General features: G+C 35.9%; 1 protein-coding gene across 11 annotated transcripts in view; it reads left to right on the top strand.

Moving 5' to 3' along the window:
- Positions 1-24,418, top strand: part of BBX (BBX high mobility group box domain containing) — a 295,180-nt gene that overhangs the window by 142,759 nt on the left and 128,003 nt on the right. The window lies entirely within an intron of this gene.

Below are 24,418 nucleotides of genomic sequence, written 5' to 3'. Positions count from 1 at the left end.
GAAGTGAGTAATTTCTGTGGGGCTTGGCAAGCCTTTTTGCTTCCCTGTGAGTGAATCCCTGACGGTGGGGGGTAATGAAATGAAAGTGCTAAGTTTCAGTCTCCCAGCAGCTAACTTTACTTCCAGTCTTAGAGAAATTCCAGTTATGAAAAGAAGTACAGCCAAGTTGAGACTTTCCATAAACATAATTGGTATCTGCTGCCAGTTTTAGAATTTATAGGGTTTAAGTGTAAATTGTGATTATATGAAATAATAAAGAAGTACTATGACATAAAATTGATACAGACCATTAGAACATGATTCAGGGATGCATTCTAAATAACATAAACTGAAATAGTAAGCTGAAATATAACAAGTCTGGGTTTCTTTTTTTTTTTTTTTTGCATTAGAAATTTATTTTTGCTGTTGTATTTTTAGACAGTCCTAGCTAGTAGATGCATGCTTTTCACATTTGGATATCAGAGTTGGATATGGTTTGAATCCCAACTATGCTAGCTTTTAAACGTTGGGCAATCTACTTCACGATGCTGAATCTCAATTTCCACATGTGTAAACTAATGCTGGAAATATTTACCTCAAAGAGTCCGGAGTACATGCTAGGTACTTGCTACTCGTGGATACTTAAAAATACGTTTAAAATAGTTTGTTAAATAAATATGTTATTTCTGAGAGCTTTTTAAAAGTAAGAATGCTATATATACAAGAATGTTTGTATATACAGAAAATGCTATAGATACAAGAATATTTATTGTGCATGGATATTAATGATCCTTTATACCTTCTGCTAATAAAGCATACTAGAAAACTGTGTTTCACAGTGATAACAGGTATAATGTCACAATACTGAATTAGATATTAGAAATGGTGAATTAGACTCTCTGTATGTCCCTATGGTCTGCAAGCTGAATATGTGCCTTTAAACAAAAAATTTTATTAACTTGAGAAATAAGTTGTGACTATAGTCAGCACCCTGTTATGCTACCTTCTCTACCATTATCTGTGTTTATAATTCTGCAGTCATATCTTTAGAATCAGGATGAATCTAAACTGTGATAATTTTTTTTTGCTACTCTACACAAAAATATTTATACTACGTAGATAAGGTACAAAGAATAACATTAACACGAATAACTGAGAACCTACCACTAGTTTGAGAATAGAACATTACCAGTTTCTTTGTAGCCCACAGCGTGCCCCACCCAGATTCCATTGCCTCTCTTTACCCCCTCACCACAATCCTTAATGTTGAGTTTATTACTTCTGTGTTTTTCTTGGTCGTTTTTCTCATACTTATGTACCCCCTACATTAAATTTCGCCTGTTTTTAAGTTTTATATAAATAATACATACTACATGTTTTCTTCTGCAACAACTATTTTTCCTGCTCAACATCGTATTTATGACTCATTCCTGCTTGTCTTTGTAATTCATTTATTGTCATATATGTATAATCTTTTATTGTATGAAAATACCACAGTTTATTTACTTTCTTTTAATGGCTGTTTAAGCTGTTTTTCTTTCTTTCTTTCTTTCTTTCTTTCTTTTTCTTTTTTTTTTTTTTTTTTTTGAGATGGAGTCTCGTGCTCTCGCCCAGGCTGGAGTGCATTGGTGCCATCTCGGCTCACTGCAAGCTCTGCCTCCCAGGTTCACGCCATCCTCCTGCCTCAGTCTCCCAAGTAGCTGGGACTACAGGTGCCCACCACCATGCCCGGCTAATTTTTTGTATTTTTAGTAGAGATGGGGTTTCACCGTGTTAGCCAGGATGGTCTCGATCTCCTGACCTTGTGATCCACCCGCCTCGGCCTCCCAAAATGCTGGGATTACAGGCGTGAGCCACTGCGCCTGGCCTCTTTCTTTTTCTTTTTCTTTTTCTTTTTCTTTTTCTTTTCTTTTCTTTTTGTCATTGGAAATAAAGCAGCAGAGGAAAAGTTCCTGAGTCCTGTATATGCCCTCTTTATGTACATATTATTTCCTCAGGATATATGTTCAGGAGTTGAATTGTTAGGTGATAGGATATGCCCAACCTGAAATTCCACAAGATAATGCCACGTGGATTTCCATAGAACTTGTTACATTTTATACTCCCACTAACAGAATGTAAGTATTCTCTCTCTCTGGCCCCTATAGTTCTTTAAAATTACTAGATTTTTGTTTAATATATTCACCATATCTTTAGGAATGATACTTTGCATGAATATGACTATATCCGAGCAGAAGTTTAAAAATGGAAAAGATTTTTTAGTTTGCCTGTAAACATCATCTTAACAAAAACCCTGATGGGCCGGGCACAGTGGCTCACGCTTGTAATCCCAGCACTTTGGGAGGCCGAGGCGGGCGGATCACGAGGTCAGGAGATCGAGACCACGGTGAAACCCCGTCTCTACTAAAAATACAAAAAATTAGCCGGGCGTGGTGGCGGGCGCCTGTAGTCCCAGCTACTCGGAGAGGCTGAGGCAGGAGAATGGCGTGAACCCGGGAGGCGGAGCTTGCAGTGAGCCGAGATTGCGCCACTGCACTCCAGCCTGGGCGACAGAGCGAGACTCCGTCTCAAAAAAAAAAAAAAACCCTGATGACCCTCATTTTTTAAAAGTTAGTTTTAATCTTTGTGGAAGCTGCTTTTATTTTTCTGTTTCCCAATTGTCACATACCTTTTCTCAAACTCATTTAAATCTAGACATCCTGAAATAGCTGGATATGTGTGCTCACTAAATGTTTTGCCTCCAGAAAACCTTATCATAAGAATAAATGTTCTCTTGCAATAAATGAAAACTGTCAGCTGTTTCTGACTTCTAGGAATCACAGTTTTTGCAGAGAATGTACATTTCTTTTCCCCCTACTTCTTGTTGAGATAGAGAAAGAGTGACCCACAGAGGACTATTTGCAAGCTGCAGCGCCTTGATCAACCCATGTTTTGTTCTGTATTGCAGAAGTTCCAAAAGTTTGAGTAAATGACTCAGGTCCCCTTTTCTGGCCTTCACCCTCTTGTTTTTGTTAGCCAATGATTCTTTTGGTATCTGATATTTGTACACACTGTTCCAATTTTAATATCAAAAGTTCCTCCTAATCTTGTAATGGGTACTTCGTGTTTTATAATTTTAGTTGACTAATCTCAATATTTTGCCTTTTGTCAAGCTTGCTGCCACTACCACACGTATCTTCTGCAGTTTCCCAGGAAATATACCAGGATCTATCCTATTTCCTGGTACTTATTCAATGGGTATTTATTGAATGTAGAAAGGAAGGATGTAAATGCAGTCAGCACTGAAATACCTTTCCCCTGCTGAGCTACAATAATTTCCCTAAAAGCACTAGGCCAAAATCATGAGTACTGTAAATAGTTTTGCTAGTAAGTACCTTTATTAAACCATAGCCAGTCATTTTTTCTTGAACTTTACTTTTTTTGAAAAATTAGAGTGGTAGATCAGTGATCTGTAAGATTCCTTTTGACGCCACAATTTTGTATTCTATCTTCTAATTGAAATGAAAAACACTTTGTCACTGTTTGTCTGGGCACCACTACCAGGTTCTGAATCTATCTACCTTACTGAGCTTTAGGCCCATAACTGTGTCACAGCAACCTGCCAGTGATTGTCTCTCATAACCCAGCAAGTGGGGGCATACACTGAACTTCTCTTCCTCTCTTTGTTCTTTAGGGTTGATTTGTTCTAGTATAAAAAATGCCTTTGGCTTCCCGATTTCATTTACCAGGCAACCCAGGCATTGTTCTATGCTAATGCTTGAGTTCTGCCTTCTTGCTCCTTCTTCTCTTCCCTCAACCGGACAGCCACGCCCAGGGCAACTAGTCCTTACCTTTGTTATTTGCTATACAGCATAACCCCATGTCTTTTCTCACACTCTATTTACCATCTTTGAGTCAGTATTGATTCTTTCTGTTGGGCTTTTCCTTGAAGTCAGTGAGTCTGTATCTGGTGCTGAAGGCAAGTTGTTTCTTCCTTTCTGTTGTGGTTCTTCTGCTTGGGACACCTCAACTCCAGGTGAATGGTGAGTGACAGCCTGACTTCTTTCCTTGCTACTTTCATGTAGTCTTTCCATTACCATTGCAGGGAATTGCTAAACCATTTTCAAGGAGTTATTTGACTCCAGATTCTCACGTGACTAATATTTCCTAAATGTGTTGCTGGTCCTGGATTCATCTTGTGAGTATTTTTGAACTCTGCACCAAAGGCAAAAGATGCCAGAGATCAGGCTACAATGGGAAGGGGAACCAACTTCTTTTTAATTCTCTGTAGACTGTAACCAATCACTCCTGAGGGTCCTGGACAGAGAGCTATGTATTTGGTCTTTAGCCAAGGTCAGGTATAGACTCTTCCTGACCTTTATTCAGCGATACAGAATGTGTACATTTCTGTTGTGCTTAGCCAGTGGACATGTTACGCTCCTCATGATGTTAATAGATCTGGTTTGTGAACATTCCATTTAAGTCTTACAACTTTTAGCATAAGATGAGAAGGCAGGAGAAAAATTTTACAACTAAAAAACAAGGAAAAGGGGGGAAACTTATTTAGTGAAGGATTTATTTTTAATAACACTAACTGAATTCCAAATCAAATTTGGAAGCTTAAAAATTGTGAGTTTTTAAAATGTCAAATTATTCTTTTTTTTGAGATGGAGTCTCGCTCTATTGGCAGACTAGAGTGCAGTGGCGTGATCTCGGCTCACTGCAACCTCTGCCTCTTGGATTCAAGCAATTCTCCTGCCTCAGCCTCCGGAGTAGCTGGGACTACAGGGTGTGCCACCACGCCCAGCTAATTTTTGTATTTTCAGTAGAGACGGGGTTTCACTACGTTGGCCAGGATGGTCTCAATCTCTTGACCTCATGATGCACCTGCCTCGGCCTCCCAAAGTGCTGGGATTACAGGGGCGAGCCACTGCACTTGGCCTAAAATATAAAATTATTTATTATTGAAAGCCTAGCTGTTAACCTCCTACCCACAGCCTCTATACACATAAAACACCCGAGATTCACTGGGCTATACAGCCATGTGAGAATTCAGTGTATCTGTGAGAATTCCCCCTCCTAACTAACTGCTTACTTGACTCAACTCTTAAGGAAACATATTATGCCAAATGTTCTGTTCAGAGAAGCAGTTAATACCACCCTATCTCAAGAAGAACAGATTACTTTTTGTTCCTCAGGAATTCAAGGAGAGAAACATTCTTTTATGCTTATCAGGGAAAAAATGGGAGAAATTACCTGACATGAAAACCTTGCTGATAGGAGAATGTTCATTCTAACTGTTATTATAATGTGTCTTTGATTAATGTAAAAGTCTTGACCTGTTAAGTATTCACATTAATATTTTAAATTATCAGTGATAAAAGTTTCTTTTGTAGTATTAATTCACTTAGTATTTTATTAATTTAGACAGGCTTGAAAGTGCTTCATAAAAGCCACAACACTCATTTAGTATTCTTATTTTAATTTAATGTCTTGTCTTCTGAAAGCCATATATTCTCTAATGATTTAAGTTGCAACAAATATTAAAAATAAACTATATTATTAATAAAATAAGTTGGAACATCCTTAAGTACAGTAGAAAAATGTATAAATATATAAATACGTGATATAAAATTTTCTTTCTGAGGATGCTAGGAAATGCATTTATGATAGATTCTGTATTGGATGGGCTTAATTTGGAAAAGGTTTTATAAATGCTAAATTAAGAATAAATTTTGAACTGCATATTTTTTACTCTTATCTATTATACAGTAAAGTTGGTAATAAATATAAAAGTAACTCAGCATTGAGGTTTATGTAATTATTCAAGGAAGTATTCTAAAAATAGATTTATCTATATTATTAGAAAGTATTTTATTAAAATAGTTTTGAATAGTTTCATTCAGATTTAGGTCTTGCTTGAATAACAATATTCATTTTGTCTTGTAATTTGTATTTGAAATTTAAAAATTGAAATGTTTAAATGGATCTGTAATTTCGATGAAAAAGAAGTGAGCAATGAATCTGTTTTCTTGAATATTTTCTAGTATTTATCTTAGCTATAAAAATTTACATTTCCAAAAGCCTAACTAGGTTGTATTAAATCTGAAAAATAAATCGCTGATTGTTTTTGTAAAAACAATGGAACAGAAAGTAGAGCAGCTGCACTTTAATGTTGATATTTATTTTGAGGAACTGGGGCCCTTCCTCACCTACATATTATGTTGTTGGAAGCGATTACTAAATATGGTTTTCTTCTTCTATGCAAGTGCCAAACTGTTTTCTCCCAGCAAATCTTACTCAGAATCTGTGTGTTTCTTTTGTGCTCAGCCAGTGGACACTACTCCTTTTTCCTGTGCTAGCCAAGCACTGTGTCTCATTTGAATGATGACATTATTGCCCTTAGGTTAAGGTCTGTTTTGAGCTTAGAGGATTCTTGGCTGCCATTTTCATCCATTTATAGTTATTTCCTGTTACTTAACCCCTACACAGCACGTATAGATGTGTGTTTGTTATAATCAGGTTGATGGCAGTATTATTTCTATGAGCCCGGAGCTGCCCAGTAAACATGGGGCTTGCGTTTTCATCCCTTAGTAGTAACCAGCTACCTGCTAAGAACCACTCTGGACCTAGGAAAGTTCGTGCTCTGGAACTCTGAGTCAGAGAACTGATAGAGCTCAGTGCCAAGGCAGGAGTGGGTCTGATTTTCACTGAATGGAGTCATCCAGTCAGCTGTTTCTTCAAAATTAAAGCTGATGGAGACAGCCTTTCTTCTGCACTCATTGGAGCTTAATCAAGGATTGATTTGAGTACGTTTCCTTTTCTTTCAATCTTTAAAAAATGTGCCGGAGACTTTTGTTGATTTGTTTGAAATTATTTGCATTTAAATGGCTTCCAAGACAGTTTTCACGCAAAGGTTCTGGCTCTTATTTGTTGTATTTACTATGGTTGACAAAATCATGATGGGACTGTGTTCTCCTTTTTCTTGATTTATGCTATTGTGGCAACTTCAAAGACAAATAAGGGAGACACCTACTTTTTCCCATCCCCCTCCCACATTCAGAGGTTAAAGTTAAGGATGAACCGTGGACAATGCTAACTTCAGAGATTTAAATCTGTGGTCTTCAATGGGAACTTTAAGACTCCCTGCCTATAATTAAGAGGCTAGCGATGATGATGATGATGTGAATATTTCTGAGGTAGAGGTACAATAAGAGGCTGAGTCACAGATTTAAAATTATCATTTGAGATAATAATAGAATAGTGTCACAAGGCAGTTTATGGCTCATGCTGTAGAGAGTTAAGAATTTAGAGGAAGGAGATGTTATTTTGCCTAGGATCATATTTGACTTGCATTGAGAGGAAGAGAGAAAGCCCATTTTAAATAAGAGATCTCTGGACAAATGATAAGAGGCAAAAAAGCACTCCATTGCAGGGAGCTGGGCCTTGAATACATCTTCTGGGTTATAGTAAAAGGCAAAGGAAGTTTGAGGCCATGTTTTGAATATGTGGATGGGGAGTGAGGTGGAAAGGGGCACAAAAAAGATGTGGAATACCAAACTAAGGAATTATATTCTAGGAGTGGACCATAAAGGGCCACTAAAGGGTTTGATTTCAGGGAGTGAAAACCTCAAAGCATGATTCTAAGTAAATCTGATACAGATTAGTTTGAATGGAGATTATCACTTAGAAACTGCTATGGTCATCTCTTGGGTTGAAGTGGTGCCAAAGGGTTTGAAGAGGGAAGGAAATATGCATTTTTAATAGTATAATAGTATGTATACCAGGCAGCATATATGAGGTACTCTAAAAGGCATTTTTCACATTTATTATCTGTTTCCATTGTCACCATCCTGTGAAGTAGGCCCTAGTCTACTTTTACAGATTAATGAACAGAGGTCCTTAGGTTAGTGGTCAAAATTCATAGCCAGGCCTGACTGCCAAGTCGCCAAGCCTTTTAACACCCCTGCTCTGACTCATGAGCATGGAAATGGAAAACAGATAAACTTTTTAGTTCTTATTTCAAAAATATTACTTTATTAGGAATTATGAAATGGATCCAAATTAGGGTTATATTCATACATATTTTTATATATATTCTTTCATGTATATTAGTACACTTGAGTTTGAATCAGATGTTATGTATTAGCTAATTAGATTTAACTATTTCTTATTCACAGCATTTGAGGAAATGCACTTTAAATTGAGAGCAAATGTCAGTTAACAAAATAGATCACTAATACATTTTATTAATATATCAACTTAAAACATACAATAAGAGAATACATTTTCTACCAAATAGTAGTTTTAGTATATTAAGAAATGAAACTGATGTCTTAATTTTCAAGAATAAAAATGAGATTTGTTAAAGGATATAAAATGACAACTAAATAGCAGGAATAAGTTCTAGTGTTATACTGCTGTAGAATGACTGTAGTTAATAACAATATATAGTTTCAAATAACTAGAAGGAAGATATTGAGTGTTCCCAGCAGGGAGAAGTGATAAATGTTTAGGACAATGGATATGCAATAATTACCCTGATCTGATTACTATACATCATATGTATTGAAATATCAACACCATAAATATGTATAGCTGTTATATGTCAATTAAAAAATAAAATAAAAATTTTAAAAAGAATAAAAATTATGGAATAAACAGGAATGTTTAGGAAAGAAGAGTTTAGGTTACTTTATTCATTGAAAGCTAGAAAACTTTTTAGTTTCATATTTGTATTACAAACATAAAAATGCTTAATACACTTGACTGGATTAATAAGAAATAGTAGAGGGAAGCTTATTTTTTAATGAGAGGATCACTTTAATGGATAATAATTACTTTACAGATGTTTGAAGAAGTAGGTACTGACACCCAATTAATTGCCCACTACCAACACCAACAACATCTCTACCTCGGCACTCCCTGCACAAGACATTCTGGGAGGCTGGTGTTTGTTTTTAATTGATGTTAGCTTTTTATAATTTGTCACTTTTTCCTAAAAACAATTTTTTAAAAAATGTGGCTAGTTGAGGAATATCTGTTAGTTCTGTTCTGAGATTTACATAGATCAGATTGCTGTTTCATCCTTAAACATATTAAATGGATCCTTTCTGTTGAGCATTTTTTTTAAATTTTTTGGAGGATTATTTTTTTTTTTCATTGTACAACCTGCGCTTCCTTCAGTGAAAATAGTTTTGGGTTCACAAACAAGAAGCAGCTGTCTTAAATATGTTCATTGACTCAGCCGAGTGTCTGCAGTTGCCCAACAAAAGTTATTTGATTTTGGGTAGTGCAAAGAAATCAAAATTAGCATTCAGATTATATTTTGGCTGCTGTAATAAGAGCTTCTGTCTGTAACTTGAAGTTCTGAAATCCACATGTAGTGTATTTTTATCTTAAAATTTGTAGAGGGTTGAGCCTAAACACCAGAGACTATTAAGAGAGCTTAACTGATAGAGCTCAGTATTTCTTTTGAATTATTTTTCTGATCCTCAGAGGAAAACATTGAATCTTCATTTCAAGATTGACCTAACAAGGGCTACATCTCAATGTTATTCACAAGCTGAGAAAAAAAAATCATAATTTTATGTGTATTATTTGGTGAAACTAAGTGAATGCTTTAGTTCACTGAAGAAAAGTCAATTCAAAGAATGACATGGACAAGGCCAGAAACATATGGAGAAACATATCTCAAAAAGACTTTTCAGAATTGTAAAATTGAGCACAGCAGAATAAAACAATTCACACATTTTATTAGATCCATATAGCACTGCAAACTCATTGCCTCCTTGAGAGACCGTTGCTGTAAATATGTAGGGAGCAAAAGAGTGTTGATGAGTCTCTGACATAACTAAATATTCATAATGGAATAGTGTGCTACAAGAATAATGACCACACGAATGCTGGCTAGTTTTACGATTCTATTTTCTCAGATCCTTTTTGAAAAATCTTACATCTTCGAAGTCTCTACTTGTGATTCTTTGTCTCAGACAACTACAGAGAGATCAACATGGTTTAGAAAAGTCCTAACACCAAATTTTAACCGGTGATAAAATGAATTTTTGAAGTTTTGATATCCAGGTGTAGTGTATTTTATTTGAAACCTGGAGGCAAATTGGAAAAGGATATCTTCTGTTTCATAACATGCCTCTAATGAGGCATAATCTTATGTCTGGACTGTTAAATTGAGAATTAGAGCAGATGTATTAGAGTCACTTGTATGAGACCTCAAGTATCTCTTCACCTTAGCTCCCCAAGTGTAAAATAATTATGTTAATTATGTAACTGTTAGTGCAGGTTATTTGAGAAAAAATTGTTCTTATCTTCAAATCACAATCTGCAAAGTACGTATTGAGAGGATTTGACCTATTAGGAGAAAGGTCCTGGCTATTTTATAACCCTGTGATACAAAGAGATATTTTGAGTTAAAGGGGATCTAGGATAATATGACTGCAGTGTTCAAGCATAAGTTGAATATGGCATTTCATGAAAAGAACCTATGTTGGAAACATTTTGTAGTTCAGGTACAAAGTGTGTATTTTTGAAGCTGTGTTGTACTATTGCCAGTTCCTCAAGATAACATCTCCTAAGTATAAGATATGAATTATTTAGAAGCTGAAGTAGGGAATGATAAAAGAAAGCAACCAGAAGAGAGGAAGAGTATCAAACTAGGGTATATTTTTATTAAGTAGAAGAGTCCATTGGAGTACAGTGTGCTGAAATATTAGGATCTTATGATAAGTATTTAGTTCTCATATATTGTTTTGCCTTTTGTTTTTAAAGGGCCTGGCACAGCCGTGAGTGCTCACTACATTTACTTTGAATGTGGAATGACTGTTGGTCATTTTAATGAAGTAAATTTTAATGAAGTGAAATTTTTATCCTTTGTGAAGAGTGTCACAATTTCCTTTTTAAAAAATTAAATAAACTTTGGTTGGCTTTAGAATTGTTAGTCTTTCTCAGTGATAAATGAAAATGAAAAATTAACCCCATGGATGACTTTGTACTAGCCCCTGCTCTTTCATCTTGAACAGGTTCTAGGACCTTGAGCAAATTTCTTAATTTTGGCCTGAATTTTCTTGTCTTTCAATAAGGGAGTTAAATTGGATAATCTCTGAAGTATGTTCTGACTTCTATAATTTTGTGATTTTGAATGAAGTTAAGTGAAGTAGGAGTTCAAAATGAGTAGAAGATTATTCCTAAATCAAGTTAGATGAAGTTAATAAGAGTTATTAATAAGAGTTTCACGTTAACAGACTTTTGATAATAAAGAAAAGAGAACAAGAGTTAGAGAAAACGTTCCTTGTAGTAGAAATGGTTTCAGGAGTTGCAAAACCTTATATGGGGTGTAATGACAATTAGATTTGTTTGATTAGGGCAAAGAGTTTTTCTTGGGGTATGGTAGTGAGTTTTCCTATTATGTTGATAAAGCCTCGACAATTTCTAATAAAATGGCCATTTAAAATCTGTTTTTAATAAAGCTTTAATCTACATTTTTTTAAACCCCAGCATTTTGGCTTCTGTACCTACCTGCCCACCCCAAAAAACCTTCATAGGGATCATATTGTCTCCTTTTTAACAGTTGTGTAATTCCCTGGAAAAATTCAGAGCATAGGCAAAAGGCAAACATTCTAAGACTCTCAAAGAATGAAAATAATACTGATTAAAAGTATGCCTCCTTACAATAAAGTTTTCTGTTTTATAAATTGCTGTTTATTAGAGACAACCAGATAATTATTATAGTAAGACCCATTTCAAATTTTTTCTTAGAAATTTCTCTTATTCTGGATAACATTTGACTACTGTAAACTCTTGAAAATTACCATAAAATACTACATGTAGAACTATTTTTAAAATAAAGAAGCCCACTTGTTAGAAATACATTTCTTCATGTGTAAACACATACCTTTTCTACATTTGGAAGTCTTGTTTCATGTAAAACACGCACAGAGCAATTTGACAAAAGAGGCACTGTCCTCCTGACAGTCTTCAAGTATTTTATTTATGTTGATGGACAGATGTGAACTGTTCTTTACAGAGTGGTATGACCACAAAATGTAAAGTTTATCACTCTCTTTAGAAAAAAAAAATGCATTCAAACTTATATATGATACAATTCGATGCAAACCATCAATAATACTTGTGATGATACATTTTTTCAAGGGAAAAGAACGTGTCAGTAAATCATCTGTAGTCCCTTAAATTGGAAATAACGTGTCAGAGGAGCCTGAAAATGAGGCATTCACGTGTAAATATCTTTGGAAATTCTGACTATGTAACTAATACCAAAAACTGCCTTTTGATTCTTCTTGATTCTTTTAATAAGTACCATAACGCCTTCGAGCCAGAAAGGTGTGTCTGAAAGTTCTAACACACACATTGTAGGATTCCTAAGTCATTGTCTCACTACCCTTCTAATTTTTCACGGATCATTCCAGGCGTTTAGTAGTAACATAAAAAGACCTCCTTTGTACTAATTTTAAACTTTTATATCACCTTGGAAGTTTTAGACTAGAAACCCTTGCGCTAGTAATGACTTTGGGACTCAACGTTTAGCTGGATGACTGATCCCAGTGTATCGTTGCCAAGTGAAGGGAAGACATTGAGGCGTGCGATGCGTGGAATTGCTTTGACTCATTTCTTTCCCCTGGCAGCGGTTGCAGCCTGGCGGCAGCAGTACCAAATCTGTGTACTTGCACGTTTGAAAGCTGCTTTTCTTAGGCTCCCACAGCAGTTTGTATAGAAGAGGAGCCAAAGTAAGACGTCTAAAGAGACTGTCTCAAAAGCAATTCACATGTGATCTTACAAAGAACTCCTTTTAGATTTGGTCCTATCACTATACTCCTCAGACTTCTGTTAAAGCCTTTGCTAAGAGGTAGTGTTAGGGCAAGGCCTGGTAAGTTCTATTGTGTTGAATTTGTTGCAGAGTGTTTTTAAGAAATAACAGGCTTAGAGTAATTTAGAATGTAGGGGCCAGCCATCTCCAGACACGAAAGAGGGAACCTGAGATTGAGAGGTTAGGTGATTTAGCCAAGGCATGCTCCTGCTCAGAGTCCAAGCTTTCAGACTTCCACTTATGTGTGCATTTATTATGCCAGGATATGGTTTATGAATTGTAAGAAATAAGTTGCAGAAGAATAACAGAAAGGACATTTTAACTATACCGTAAAAGTTAAATGGTGTCAACTGCCATTAATCTGATAGGAAGATCCAGATTAATGTTTCAGACCCTGGAGACTGGAACGGGTTCAGAGCTGAAAGAATGTATAGTGTATCTGTCCTTACTCTGTGATATGATGAGAGGCAAAAGATGGCAGTTTTGAGGGAAATCGGAGCTTTTCTTCTCAAATACTGAGGGTTAGTTTGTGAACTTCTGTTTTTCGGCCATCATGTTTTGAGCTCCTGCGGAGGAAATCGTGCTCCCTCAGCCTCAGCTTGCTTAAGGATGGTGCTGATGGGAAGCAGAAGCAGCTCCTTGTGCCCTCTTAGTAAACAACACAGATTCTCACTTCAGTATCTGATGAGTCTGTTCTGTTGTCTCTCAGTCCCCTTGTCAAAACCACTGATCTGGATTGCTCTACAGAAGCTGCTTTGCCCCTCTCTTCTCTAACGATCATGGAAGGGCTCAGTTTTAATATCGTCGTTTGTGTCTGATACACTTAGGCAGCAGTTCCCTCATGGACCTTTTAGATCAAAAATGAAACTATGGTACCTTAAGAAGCTTTTAAAGGAGACATTCTCTTACTATTTGGGGAAGAATAAAAAGGCAGTGTGATATAGCGGAAAGAGTTCTGATTTTGTGGTCAAGAGACCCAGATCTTAACTCTGCCACTAATTGGTTTGGTGAACTTGAGCTAACCTTTAACTCCTGTGGGTCTTTTTTTTTGTCATCTGTGAATTGGGGGACAAGATGATCTCCAGGGGCTGGATTTGCAGTCCCTATCAAGTCTATATTGAAGGGTTTCATTTTTAGAAGAGTAGCTCTTTAAACAAATTATTCTATAAATTAAATATGACACCAGAAATAGCAGTGACAAATGGAGAATTTTCCTAGGGAAGCCAGTTATGACAGGCTACAGAAGACTTTTTAAAATAAAAAACTTTTTATTATCAGACAGTAGCATGCCCTCCAAATAAAGTGATAATTTCTGTTTTACAATGTGGGAATCTGAAAATATCTAGAAAATTAGAAGCTTTTTAAAAAAATTGTAGAATCTGCTTCCAAAGATCAAAACAAAACAAAACAATAAGTCTATAACTAAGGTAATTTAGATAGATGTGGATTTCATCTGATTAAGTTTAATTATAAATTGTATCTGAATTATCATAGACTAATACTATAAATAAATATTTGATTGGATATCAGTCTTCCATTTGCCTTATGTATTTATGCTACATTAATTGGTTTCATTAATAACATTTTAATTGATCATAACTTGTGTTACTGCCACCCTGATGGTAAAAAGAGCCTTTACAGCTGTGTACATGTAGGGACATGGTACCACTTTCACAGCTTTGCTGGAAACACTATACTGATTTCTAAATATCAGACATAGCTTATTTAGAACAAGTGAGTTTGTTTTCATATGGTGTAGGGCAGCAGTAACAGTAATTACTGTCCTGATATAATGATGCTAATCTTTTATCATCATCATCTGAAGTGAATGATAAAAGCCTGTTAAATTGAATCTCCTTTCTAACTTGTGTTATGCAACCATTATAGGTCCTGGACCACTTAGAAGATAATTGGGCTGCTCCTTATTCTTTGTGGTAGTGGCAGATATTCAACTTGAGATTTAAAATCAATATTACCAGTCAGAGTTGTGTGTGTTTAAAATGTGTTCTTGTCCACCAACTCAGACCAGTAATTGGTGAGAAAGCGGTGTAAGGGATAGGTGTTTTTTCATGCAGAATAGCTTTTTAAAAGATCATTTCATCAAGATTTAAATGTAAGCAAGCAGAGAAATTTTATAAAAACATCCACTAGATGGCATCTTGTAATTGTGTTTAGCATTATCCTGAAGCATTCTTGACTAGAGGGTATAATTGGAACAGGTTTTTATTTTTTTCTCTGAAGGTTGGTTGTTCATGAATATATGGATTCATATATACTTTAAAATAATCTTAAGTGAAAAATTTTAACCAGTCATTTTGTCATACTGCCCACTCATCATAGGAAACATTTCTAGAACATTCCTGATATGTTCTCAAACACAGCATGACATTGGTAACCTGTACTAATAACATTGGGAAACTTGCTTTCATAACCATTTTACGTTCTTAATTTTATAAAAATACGGAAAGCATAGAAAGTTGGTCCCCTGCTAGAATATCCATTAGTTAGAAAATAAGCTTCGGTATTTTGCTTTGGTAGGGCATTGTGCCTGTAGCAGAGATACAGATTATATTTCTGGTGTGGTTCCAAAGTTCTTTTAAAGTTCTAAGAACCACTGACCTTGATCCTCTGAAAAATTTCTTAGTGTTGAATTTATTTTTCAAATACAGATGCTCTTTGACTTAAAATGGGGCTACATCCTGATACACTCACTGTAAGTTGAAAATATCCTGTCAAAAATGCGTTTAATACATCTAACCTTCCAAACATCATAACTTAGCCTGCCTACATGCTCAGAACAGTTATATTAGCCTACAAGTGGGCAAAATCATCTAACACAAAGCCTATTTTATAATAGTGTTGCATATCTTATGTAACTTATCGAATACTAAAAGTTTTTTAAGCATGTTTAAGCTAGGTTAGGCTATGATGTTCCGTAACTTGGGTGTATTAAAGACATTTTCCACTAATGATATTTTTAACTTACTTGTAAGTTGAGAAACATCTGTATTAACAAACTAACAATCTTAAGCGCATACAAATTTACGAATGATTTGGTTAATCTCTTTAGCCTATTAGTATTTTTAAAAGCTTATTGTTTATGGAACTATACAGTATACCCCAATGTCTTCTTTTTTGATCTTTGAATTATTTGTATCTTAAGTTAAAGAGCAGCTAGAAAATAGAATTACCAAAAAGAAGAAAACCTCATCCATAATTTTATCATAGAGAAATAATGTCATAAACAATTTAGCATTCATTCTTTCAGGCTTTTTTGGTTTATGTATATATAAGCACATATTTATTATGTATTTTTTTAAAGGAATCAGGCTCTTATATTCTATGCAACCTTTTTTCCCACTTATCTTGAGTGTCTTTTTATGCCAATAAATGCATTTTCATGGAATTCTTAGTCACTATAAATTGTTACATTTTTGCCAAGCTCCTGCTGTTTATTTTGCCCCCCACCCCCATTTTTTCTCTACCCACAGATTTTTGACATGCAGAGATACTTCTTTACCTAAGGGTATTTACTGAGGAGAGCACTGGATTAAAGCAGCATAGGTCAACCTAGCACAACATCTGGTTAATAGTAGGTTCTCAATAATATTGAATGAATTTTTTACTTTTTTTGGTTAACACGAGTTTAATGGTTAGAAGTTATTATGGGCCTAGCATGGTGGCTCAAGCCTATAATCCCAGCCCTTTGGGAGGCAAGCCGAGGCAGGAAGATTGTTTGAGCCCAGGAGTTTGAGATAAGCCTAGGCAACACAGTGAGACCTTGCTTCTGCAAAAATTTGAAACATTAGCTGGGTGTGGTGGCACACGCCTGTAGTCTCAGCTATTCTAGAGACTGAGGTGGGAAGATCACTTGAGCCCAGAAGGTCAAGGCTACAGCAGTGAGCTGTATTTGCACTACTGCACTTCAGCCTCGGCAAGAAGGGCAAGACCCTTTCTCAAAAAAAAAAAAAAAAAAAAAAGAGAAGTTGTTAATTGTAGTTTATTTCAAGTTGATTTGAATGTTTATAGTCCGTGATTAATTATGATGATAATGATAGCAAACCTTCATTTGCACTTACTGCAAAGCACTATTCCAAGCAGTGTATGTGTGTATAAAAATTGGCTTAATCCTCACAATGAGATAGATACTGTTATTATCCTTCCTTTTACAGATGAGGATGCCAAGGCACAGGGAGGTTAGGTTTCTTGCCCAGTATTACACAGTTTGCAGATAACCTAATAATTTATAGATGCAGATTTACAAATTCAGGAAAAAAGAGAGTTCACAGTTAACGTTTATGTCAAATCACATGAGATATGAAACATAGACAAAGTGAAATTAAGCAGGATGGTCTAGGATATCTTTCAAAACCATATTTAAGGGCTTCATTAAAAAAAAAAAAAAGCCAAAGATTTGTGTAGTTCTTTTGAAATGGCGTCAGTGCCATTTTCTTATTGAATATAAGATTGCAAGTTGTAAAGTTTGTAGTCTAGATAATATAGATTACAGTTATGTTTGACACCGTACATATCTTACTTTAACACAGATGATACATAAATTTTAATTTGTATGGAATTTACATATCATGGTAATAATTTAATGTATATTACCCAAAATTCAGGGTCATAGAGTTTTTGGGCTTGAGTTGCATATTTTCTCAGCTTTGTCCAGGTCCTGCTGTGCTGAATATGGAAGCTGTGTGGTTTCCCAGCAGCAGAGCCATTGATTTAATGGACATTTATTAAGCACCTAATATATGCCAGGCTCAACAATAGCACTGGGCATACAAAGATAAATAAAATATCACCTCTTCAAGAAGACATAGTGTGTAGCTAGCAACATTGAAAAGATCCATCCCAGAAACAACAGGATTCTGTTAAAGTGCTTGCTTACTTGCTTTAAGATTGTTCTTTATAAAATGGAAAAAATAAAACATGAACAAACAGAATCAGAAAGGGATTAGTACAGTCCAGGCTTTCTCTTTCCTCTGAGCTTGTACTGTGGAGGCTTTATAAAAAAGCCCCTCTCATCTTGATGTCATAGTACCTAAAATTCCTTCATGAAGAGTCATTAAAAATTACTCTTCTTCAAAGCCATATTTTAAAATGAGTTTTAATTTATTATATTACTTAACCCTTGTTGTCTCATTGGGAAAGCCCAGCCTATAACAACCTGGAAGGACTCAGAACTGGCATTTTAAAACAGAAAGTCTGTCAGCAATGAACAGCTTCAGTAAGAAAGTAGGGTCTGAGTCCCAGGGATCAGGGAAGGCTGGGAGGAACAAGTGTTCAGTGTGAATGTAATTCAGGATTTCAGATACTTCCTGCTGAGCCCATAAGTGTTACTGTGGCCAGAAGGCTGTCAGACTTTGACAAGTGAGCCCTATTTTTGGATGATGGAGAAACAAGCCAAACCTTCCTCACTGGCCACATGGGGCTTTTTGATTCTTAGGACGGTCTGGAAAAGCTCCTCACAGACCAAAGTCGAAGGATAGCATAAATGAACACATCTGGCTTCCCTGTTTTACCTAGAGCTACTCCTGAGTTGGACTTCTTTATCACCGCTTAGGAGTACCTCTTTACAAAGCCGATATTCCAAAATCCAAATAGGATTTCAGAAGCGCCATATTTCTAAGAGGAGGCCAAGGGGTGTAAGTGGTAGTAGACATGCAGAAAGTAAGGGTGAAGTGGTTTCCAAGGAAAACGAGGTTGTTGATTGACTTGAAGAGGTGACAGAGCCAAATTTATGAAAGCATTAGGGTTTCGCATACCTGACAGTATGGCTTGTTGGAAAAAGGAGAAGAAAGAGGTTGAGTTTTCAGTCAGAAACCACTGAAACCACTATTTATGTAATATCTATAGGAGATCATGTATGATTCAGTTGAATTGCTAGGTCTCACTATAGCAGTTTTTAAAAGCTTCTTCGATTGTTGGCAGGTCCGTTAAGACATGCTGCCCATGTAGATAAGGAAGACACTCAAGTTTCAACATCCACACTAAGTGATCATGAAGTTCTTATGGTTTAAAAAAGTTCAGATTTACAATTCCATGTAACCTTTCATTAATTAAACAAATTGGATCTTTGTTACTCTTCTGAAAGTTTTAGAATTGCACTTCATGTTTTAGAAATGACTCATCAGCTTTGCATTGCTCTGCTGACGGGGAAGCCTAAACTTGCAAAAGTAGTGTTTTTCACTGGATTTTGGAGTGCGCCTCTTTATGTGTGTTCTACCGTGGTGGCCCAGCATAGGGGGTATAGCGATTGACTTCCTTCCTGTAATGCTTTTCAAAATGACACCTGAATAGTGGAAGCCCTGATGGTAGTGCTGATAAATAATGCTTTAGAAACCTGTTTTGACAAAATTAAGCCAATTTGGATAGCTTATAAGTAATCAACGCAAATAGACATAGAAATATTAATGGAAGGTTTATGATATCAGGATTGTTAGCAACCAGAGGTCATGTAGAAAATATTTACGTCCACCAAGGATGCCTTAAGCATATAGTAGATGAGTCTTGTATGTTCCTGGAAATAGATGGGTAGATGGGGAAAGATTTAGTTAATACAGTGTTACGAAACGTCTTTTTTAAGGAGTCTTAAATTATTTTTAAAATTCAAATTTGTATAGTGGGTTTATTTAAAGCAGTGATTTTCAACTAGGGATCCCACAACCCTACAAGGAGTGTTTAGAAATTCGTGGGACATTATTTTGGATGATGGAGAAACAAGCCAAACCTTCCTCACTGGCCACATGGGGCTTTTTGATTCTTAGGAAGGTCTGGAAAAGCTCCTCACGGACCAAAGTCGAAGGATAGCATAAATGAACACATCTGGCTTCCCTGTTTTACCTAGAGCTACTCCTGAGTTGGACTTCTTTATCACCGCTTAGGTGATAAAGGATTATTTGGGGAAATGCTACAGTCTGGAAGTGGGTGTAGGGGTCAAAGGGCAGGGAAGAGCCTAGATATATGTTAACTCAGCAGGAAATGAAACAGCCTTGCCAAGTAAGGAACTATCTCACTCACGATGCCAAAAGCTTCCTCACTGAGAAATGCTGATTTTAGAGTACTGGATATTACTGTAAGTTAAGCCTAACCAGAGAAGTAATTGGAAGTGTCCGCCCTTTCGACTCTGAAGATGCATATCATATACTGAGAGAATAAAGTAGAATTTCCTGTAGAAATTCTGGAGATTTCCACACTTACTATTTTATTAAGGTGAACTACCTTGTGGATAGTTTTACTCAGTTGCTTAACTGAGGGTAAATTTTATTTCTCCCTGTCAGTAAAGCTAGCAACAGGGGGGCTATAAATATAAATTTCCAGAATCTTACACCTGCTGACCATAAAAGTCAGTCTAGATCACTGGGGAAGCTGCACCAAAAGCATGTTTTCAGCAGCTACTGATAAAGCTAACATGAAATAAAATCATACACATTCAACGTGCTTCATAACAGTGCAGTGTAATGAAATCCAGAGGCCAATTGATAGTAAAAATCAGGTGTTGTAAAAGTGTACTTCACATAAAACTAATTTGATTGCTCTTTTTAAAAGCAGATGTAGAATAAATTCATGAATATGTTAGCAACATGGGTAGGGTGAGTGAGGTTGCAGGAAGGAAAGACAACTTAAGTTGTTGGGAACTTTTCTTATGGAAAGAACATTTAATAGTTTTTCCAGTGTTATTGAGGTTATGGATGATTTACTATGATTTCTTAAGCTGTCTCTGACATTTTCCCCAAGTTATTTCTAAGACAGTTCACTCGTTCATTCATCACTAAGAATTTGTTCTTTGTAGTAGGTATGCTTCTGTTAAGTGTGGAAGACAAACCTGCAAGCAATAAAACCCCTAGCGAAGGTGATAATGTCACAGTAGCTGTGTAGATAAAATACTGTGGGACTGAAGGGTCTACTCCAGCAAACCAACTCCAGCTTCTGATCATAATAGGGCAATCACTTAAGATACCTAGAAATGAGATAAAACAGTATTTCTGCTCTCCCACTAGATTCCATAACATTGGCTAATAAGCTAGGATGACTGGTATAAACAAACAATGGAATTTTAAATTTAATTCTTAATTAAGATATGATATGTTGAGAGTCTGTTTTATTCCCATGTATGTAGTCAAGTAAATGCTTCACTTCTAAATACTGAAACTATAAGCTGTCCCGCAGTAATTGAATTACAGGCAAAAAGGCCTATTTGCTGCAGTTGCAGTAATTATGTGGTGAAGCAGTTAATTTTGAGCAAGTGTGAAAAGATGTCACATTGTCACAGAAAGGATCAGAAAGAGAAAATCACTTTCCACTGCAGCATATTGATCTGATACCTCAGAAGCCTGATACTTTGTCTTCCATTAAATCACATTTAAAATATTTGATTTTGAAATAACTTATTGACTTTCTTTTTTGTTTGTAAAATAATACATGTTGAATGAGAATAACACCAAAATGCATGGAGACAAAAATATTAGTCAATGCATATACCGCCCCATATCCGTTGTGAACATTTTATTGTTTGTCCTTTCAGCATTTTTACTAGGCATAAACATAGTTGAACAGTTTCTTTTCTTTTTAATTAGAATTATGGTACATAAATGTTACTGTAAATGCATTTAATGAAACATTTTTTTATTGATTGATTTTGCCATCAAACTCCTGTGCCTGTCCTTGTTAGAGGTCCCCCCTGCTTCTGATTTTAGTGTTTTATTTGATTTCACAAAGATGGTGGGATTCAAGGTGTGATATGGTGTAAACTTGTACATTTTAGAAATAGGTACTTCCTCATATGTTTGCTATGTGTCATGAAATTACTGCCCTTTAGTAGGATGGGAAGCATAGTTTTCTTTTTCAGGGAAAAGAAAATAGCTATTTTGCTAGAGAAGGAAAACTTCAGGATATTATAAGGATTTATTTGTGATCACATTTGCCTGATGCTGATAGATGCAGTGGTATACACATTGCTTGTTTAGATTGTCGTTCTTTTATTCTGCTTTCTTAACTTTGCTGCAGATACTCTTAGTCACTGCATGTTCACCTACTGGAGTGGTTAATGGTCCTTTTAGAAGCTAAGCTATCAGGCTGTCAGTCAAGAATGTACTAACCGCTGACTTTATGGATGCATCCCAAAAGTTAGATTTGGCGTTAGAGGTCACATTCATACAAAACTCTGTTTTATGAGAGCAACGAATACTTTATGGTCCAAGTGCTGTTAGCAGTTTTCCAGTTTCTATCTATGTATCTATCAGGTCTACATTTCGTAGAAAGTAGGCATGCATGTGCCTGCACATGTGTTAACCTTAAAAGCATAGTTCTTTTCCATGAAAGCTGCTTTATTTTTTCTTACCCAGAAAGATTCTGTTGTGGTAATGGGAACTTTTAACCCAGGATTATACATCTTCCTTAGCCTTCAGTTAGATTCTACTGTTGCTCTCTACTAACTGAACTTTAAGTTATCAAAAATAAGAGCCTTCCCATTATTTTACTATGTCAATATCTGTTGTTTCCTCCCTGCATTAAAAGACCCCAGATGGAAAATTGTCTTTCTAAATTCCCTTCAGCAATACCTATTGCAGGTAAGAAACTATTTTTTAATAAATATTATAATGTGGTTGCTATTTATCTTCTCTAATTGTTTAACATGAACCATGGAATGACAGGGATATTTTATTGTTTTAAAATAAGCTTGTTTCATTCTACATGTCTTCATTAGACTTTTGTCTTAGCAGTAAGTATGAAAGGTTAAGAAATAAATTCCATTTTTAAATATAAAACTTAAACTATGTTTCAGTTTAAGGTCTTCAAAATTTTTCCCATAGTTGCAATATCTTTTTTCTGAGATAATAGGCCCTGTCCAAGGAGATGCTGAGTAACTCTCCAATAATGTCCAACAATGTCTGACATCACAGAGAAGGAATTGAGAGGGTCTCCCAGGTAGTCAAATGGATGCTGTTGCTATGGTAAGTTCCTACGTCACCATGACAAGCAGAAATATCCAAGGAAGCAGCAGTGGCAGAGCAAAGGCAGCTACTTCTAGCCTGGCAACTAAAAGCTGAAAACTCACATGACTGAATTTCAGGGAACATTTTCCCATCGTTGAGAGTGGGGTGCCTAACTGAATCATCAATGTCAGCTATGAACAGTGAGAAAAATGCTTTTGTAAGATCAAAGATAGATACTGTATTTGGAATTTGTTCAAGAAGAGTAACTTTGCAATTGCAAATATACTTTTAACTGCAGTATTTGTTATCTGTCTTCGAAGGAGAGCTGCATGTTGATAGGCCACTTCCTGCCTTTCATCTTTTTTTTCTGATTGTAGGAAAAGTGGGTGAGGGGAAGCAGCACCATAGAAGTGCCAGTCCTTTTTTATGAGCTGTTTTAAAACGTGGACAACTGAATTACATATTTTAGAAAGTAAAGTTGGTTCTGAAGAAATGCAGTTGTAATTTTGTGGTAGGGTCACTACGAATGCCTTCCAAGAGACTTCTGCCAAATAATAGCAGAGGTCAACGGTGTAATCTATAGAGGAACTGGAGAACACAAAATAAGAATGTATTAGTTTTAGGAGCCAGGGCGTTATATAGACTGACAGGAGGCTGCCAGGGTCAAGAAACAAGTTTTAAGAGAATAGGAAGCCCATCTGATAGGAGACAGTATCCACGAAAGTAGACACTGATTTGTCAGTTTGACAGGTTCTTGTTCATGGAATCAGCATAAAGTTACCTTGATCCACTTTAACCTGAGGGTATTTAATCAGGTGTTTGGTATAACGAATGTTGAGGGTAGTAATTTGGGGCCACATTAGGCTAGTTGCAAAGTCACACTTGAATAGCCTTAACCAAGATGATTTTTCTAAATGAAATTGAAGGAAGCAAAGGGGAGGAAACTCATCAAAGGTTGCTGAAAATTACATGTAGAAGATACGCTATTCCCTTTCCTTCTCAGCCTTCATTTTTCTTCATCAGCTCTCGCCAGTGATGCATCTGTGAGAGGATAATGCAGGCTATCCTGCCATGAGTAATGGACCTTGATTTCCACTTTTCTGATTGCTTGCTATCTGCTGTAAGTAATGCCTTACAGGCATTCTTCCTGTGTCCTAGAGCATTTTAACTAATACTCTATTTGGGCAGAAGTCCCAATAACCACATAATTTTTCATTCAGCTTTTCTAATTTTTGTCTTTATTGATTTCCAGTAAAACTCTCAGTGCAGATTTTTGCACGTTTGTTTTGTAACCACAAGGTTTTTTGTTGGTATGTACCTTTTCTTTGTGATATTCTTTCCTTTCAGAATAGCAAGGAACCCTGAGAATTGTTAGATTGTTCTCAAAATAGATCACTTCTTGTCTGCTCCATTTGGCTGTGTCTTCTCTCATTAGGATAATAGAATAAAATTGCCCTTTAGAAGCTTTTCCTGTATTGATCCAGTTCATTTCAGAGGCGCAGAGTGAAGAAGAAACTAAGAGTTCTTTTTATTCTTATTGTAAATAAACCTGGCCATTTTTACTCTTAAAAACAATACTGTACTCATTTTACTCTTACTAATAGTACAAATTCAAGTAATCTCAGGTTTATAATTTAATAGGAAAATACATAAATATGTGTGTGTGTTTATGTGCAAAACG

This window comes from Nomascus leucogenys, chromosome 21 (assembly GCF_006542625.1).
Source record: "Nomascus leucogenys isolate Asia chromosome 21, Asia_NLE_v1, whole genome shotgun sequence".
NCBI classification, from domain to species: Eukaryota; Metazoa; Chordata; class Mammalia; order Primates; family Hylobatidae; genus Nomascus; species Nomascus leucogenys.
Note: the sequence above shows the minus strand (reverse complement) of the source record. Positions and strands in the feature narration are given on the sequence as shown.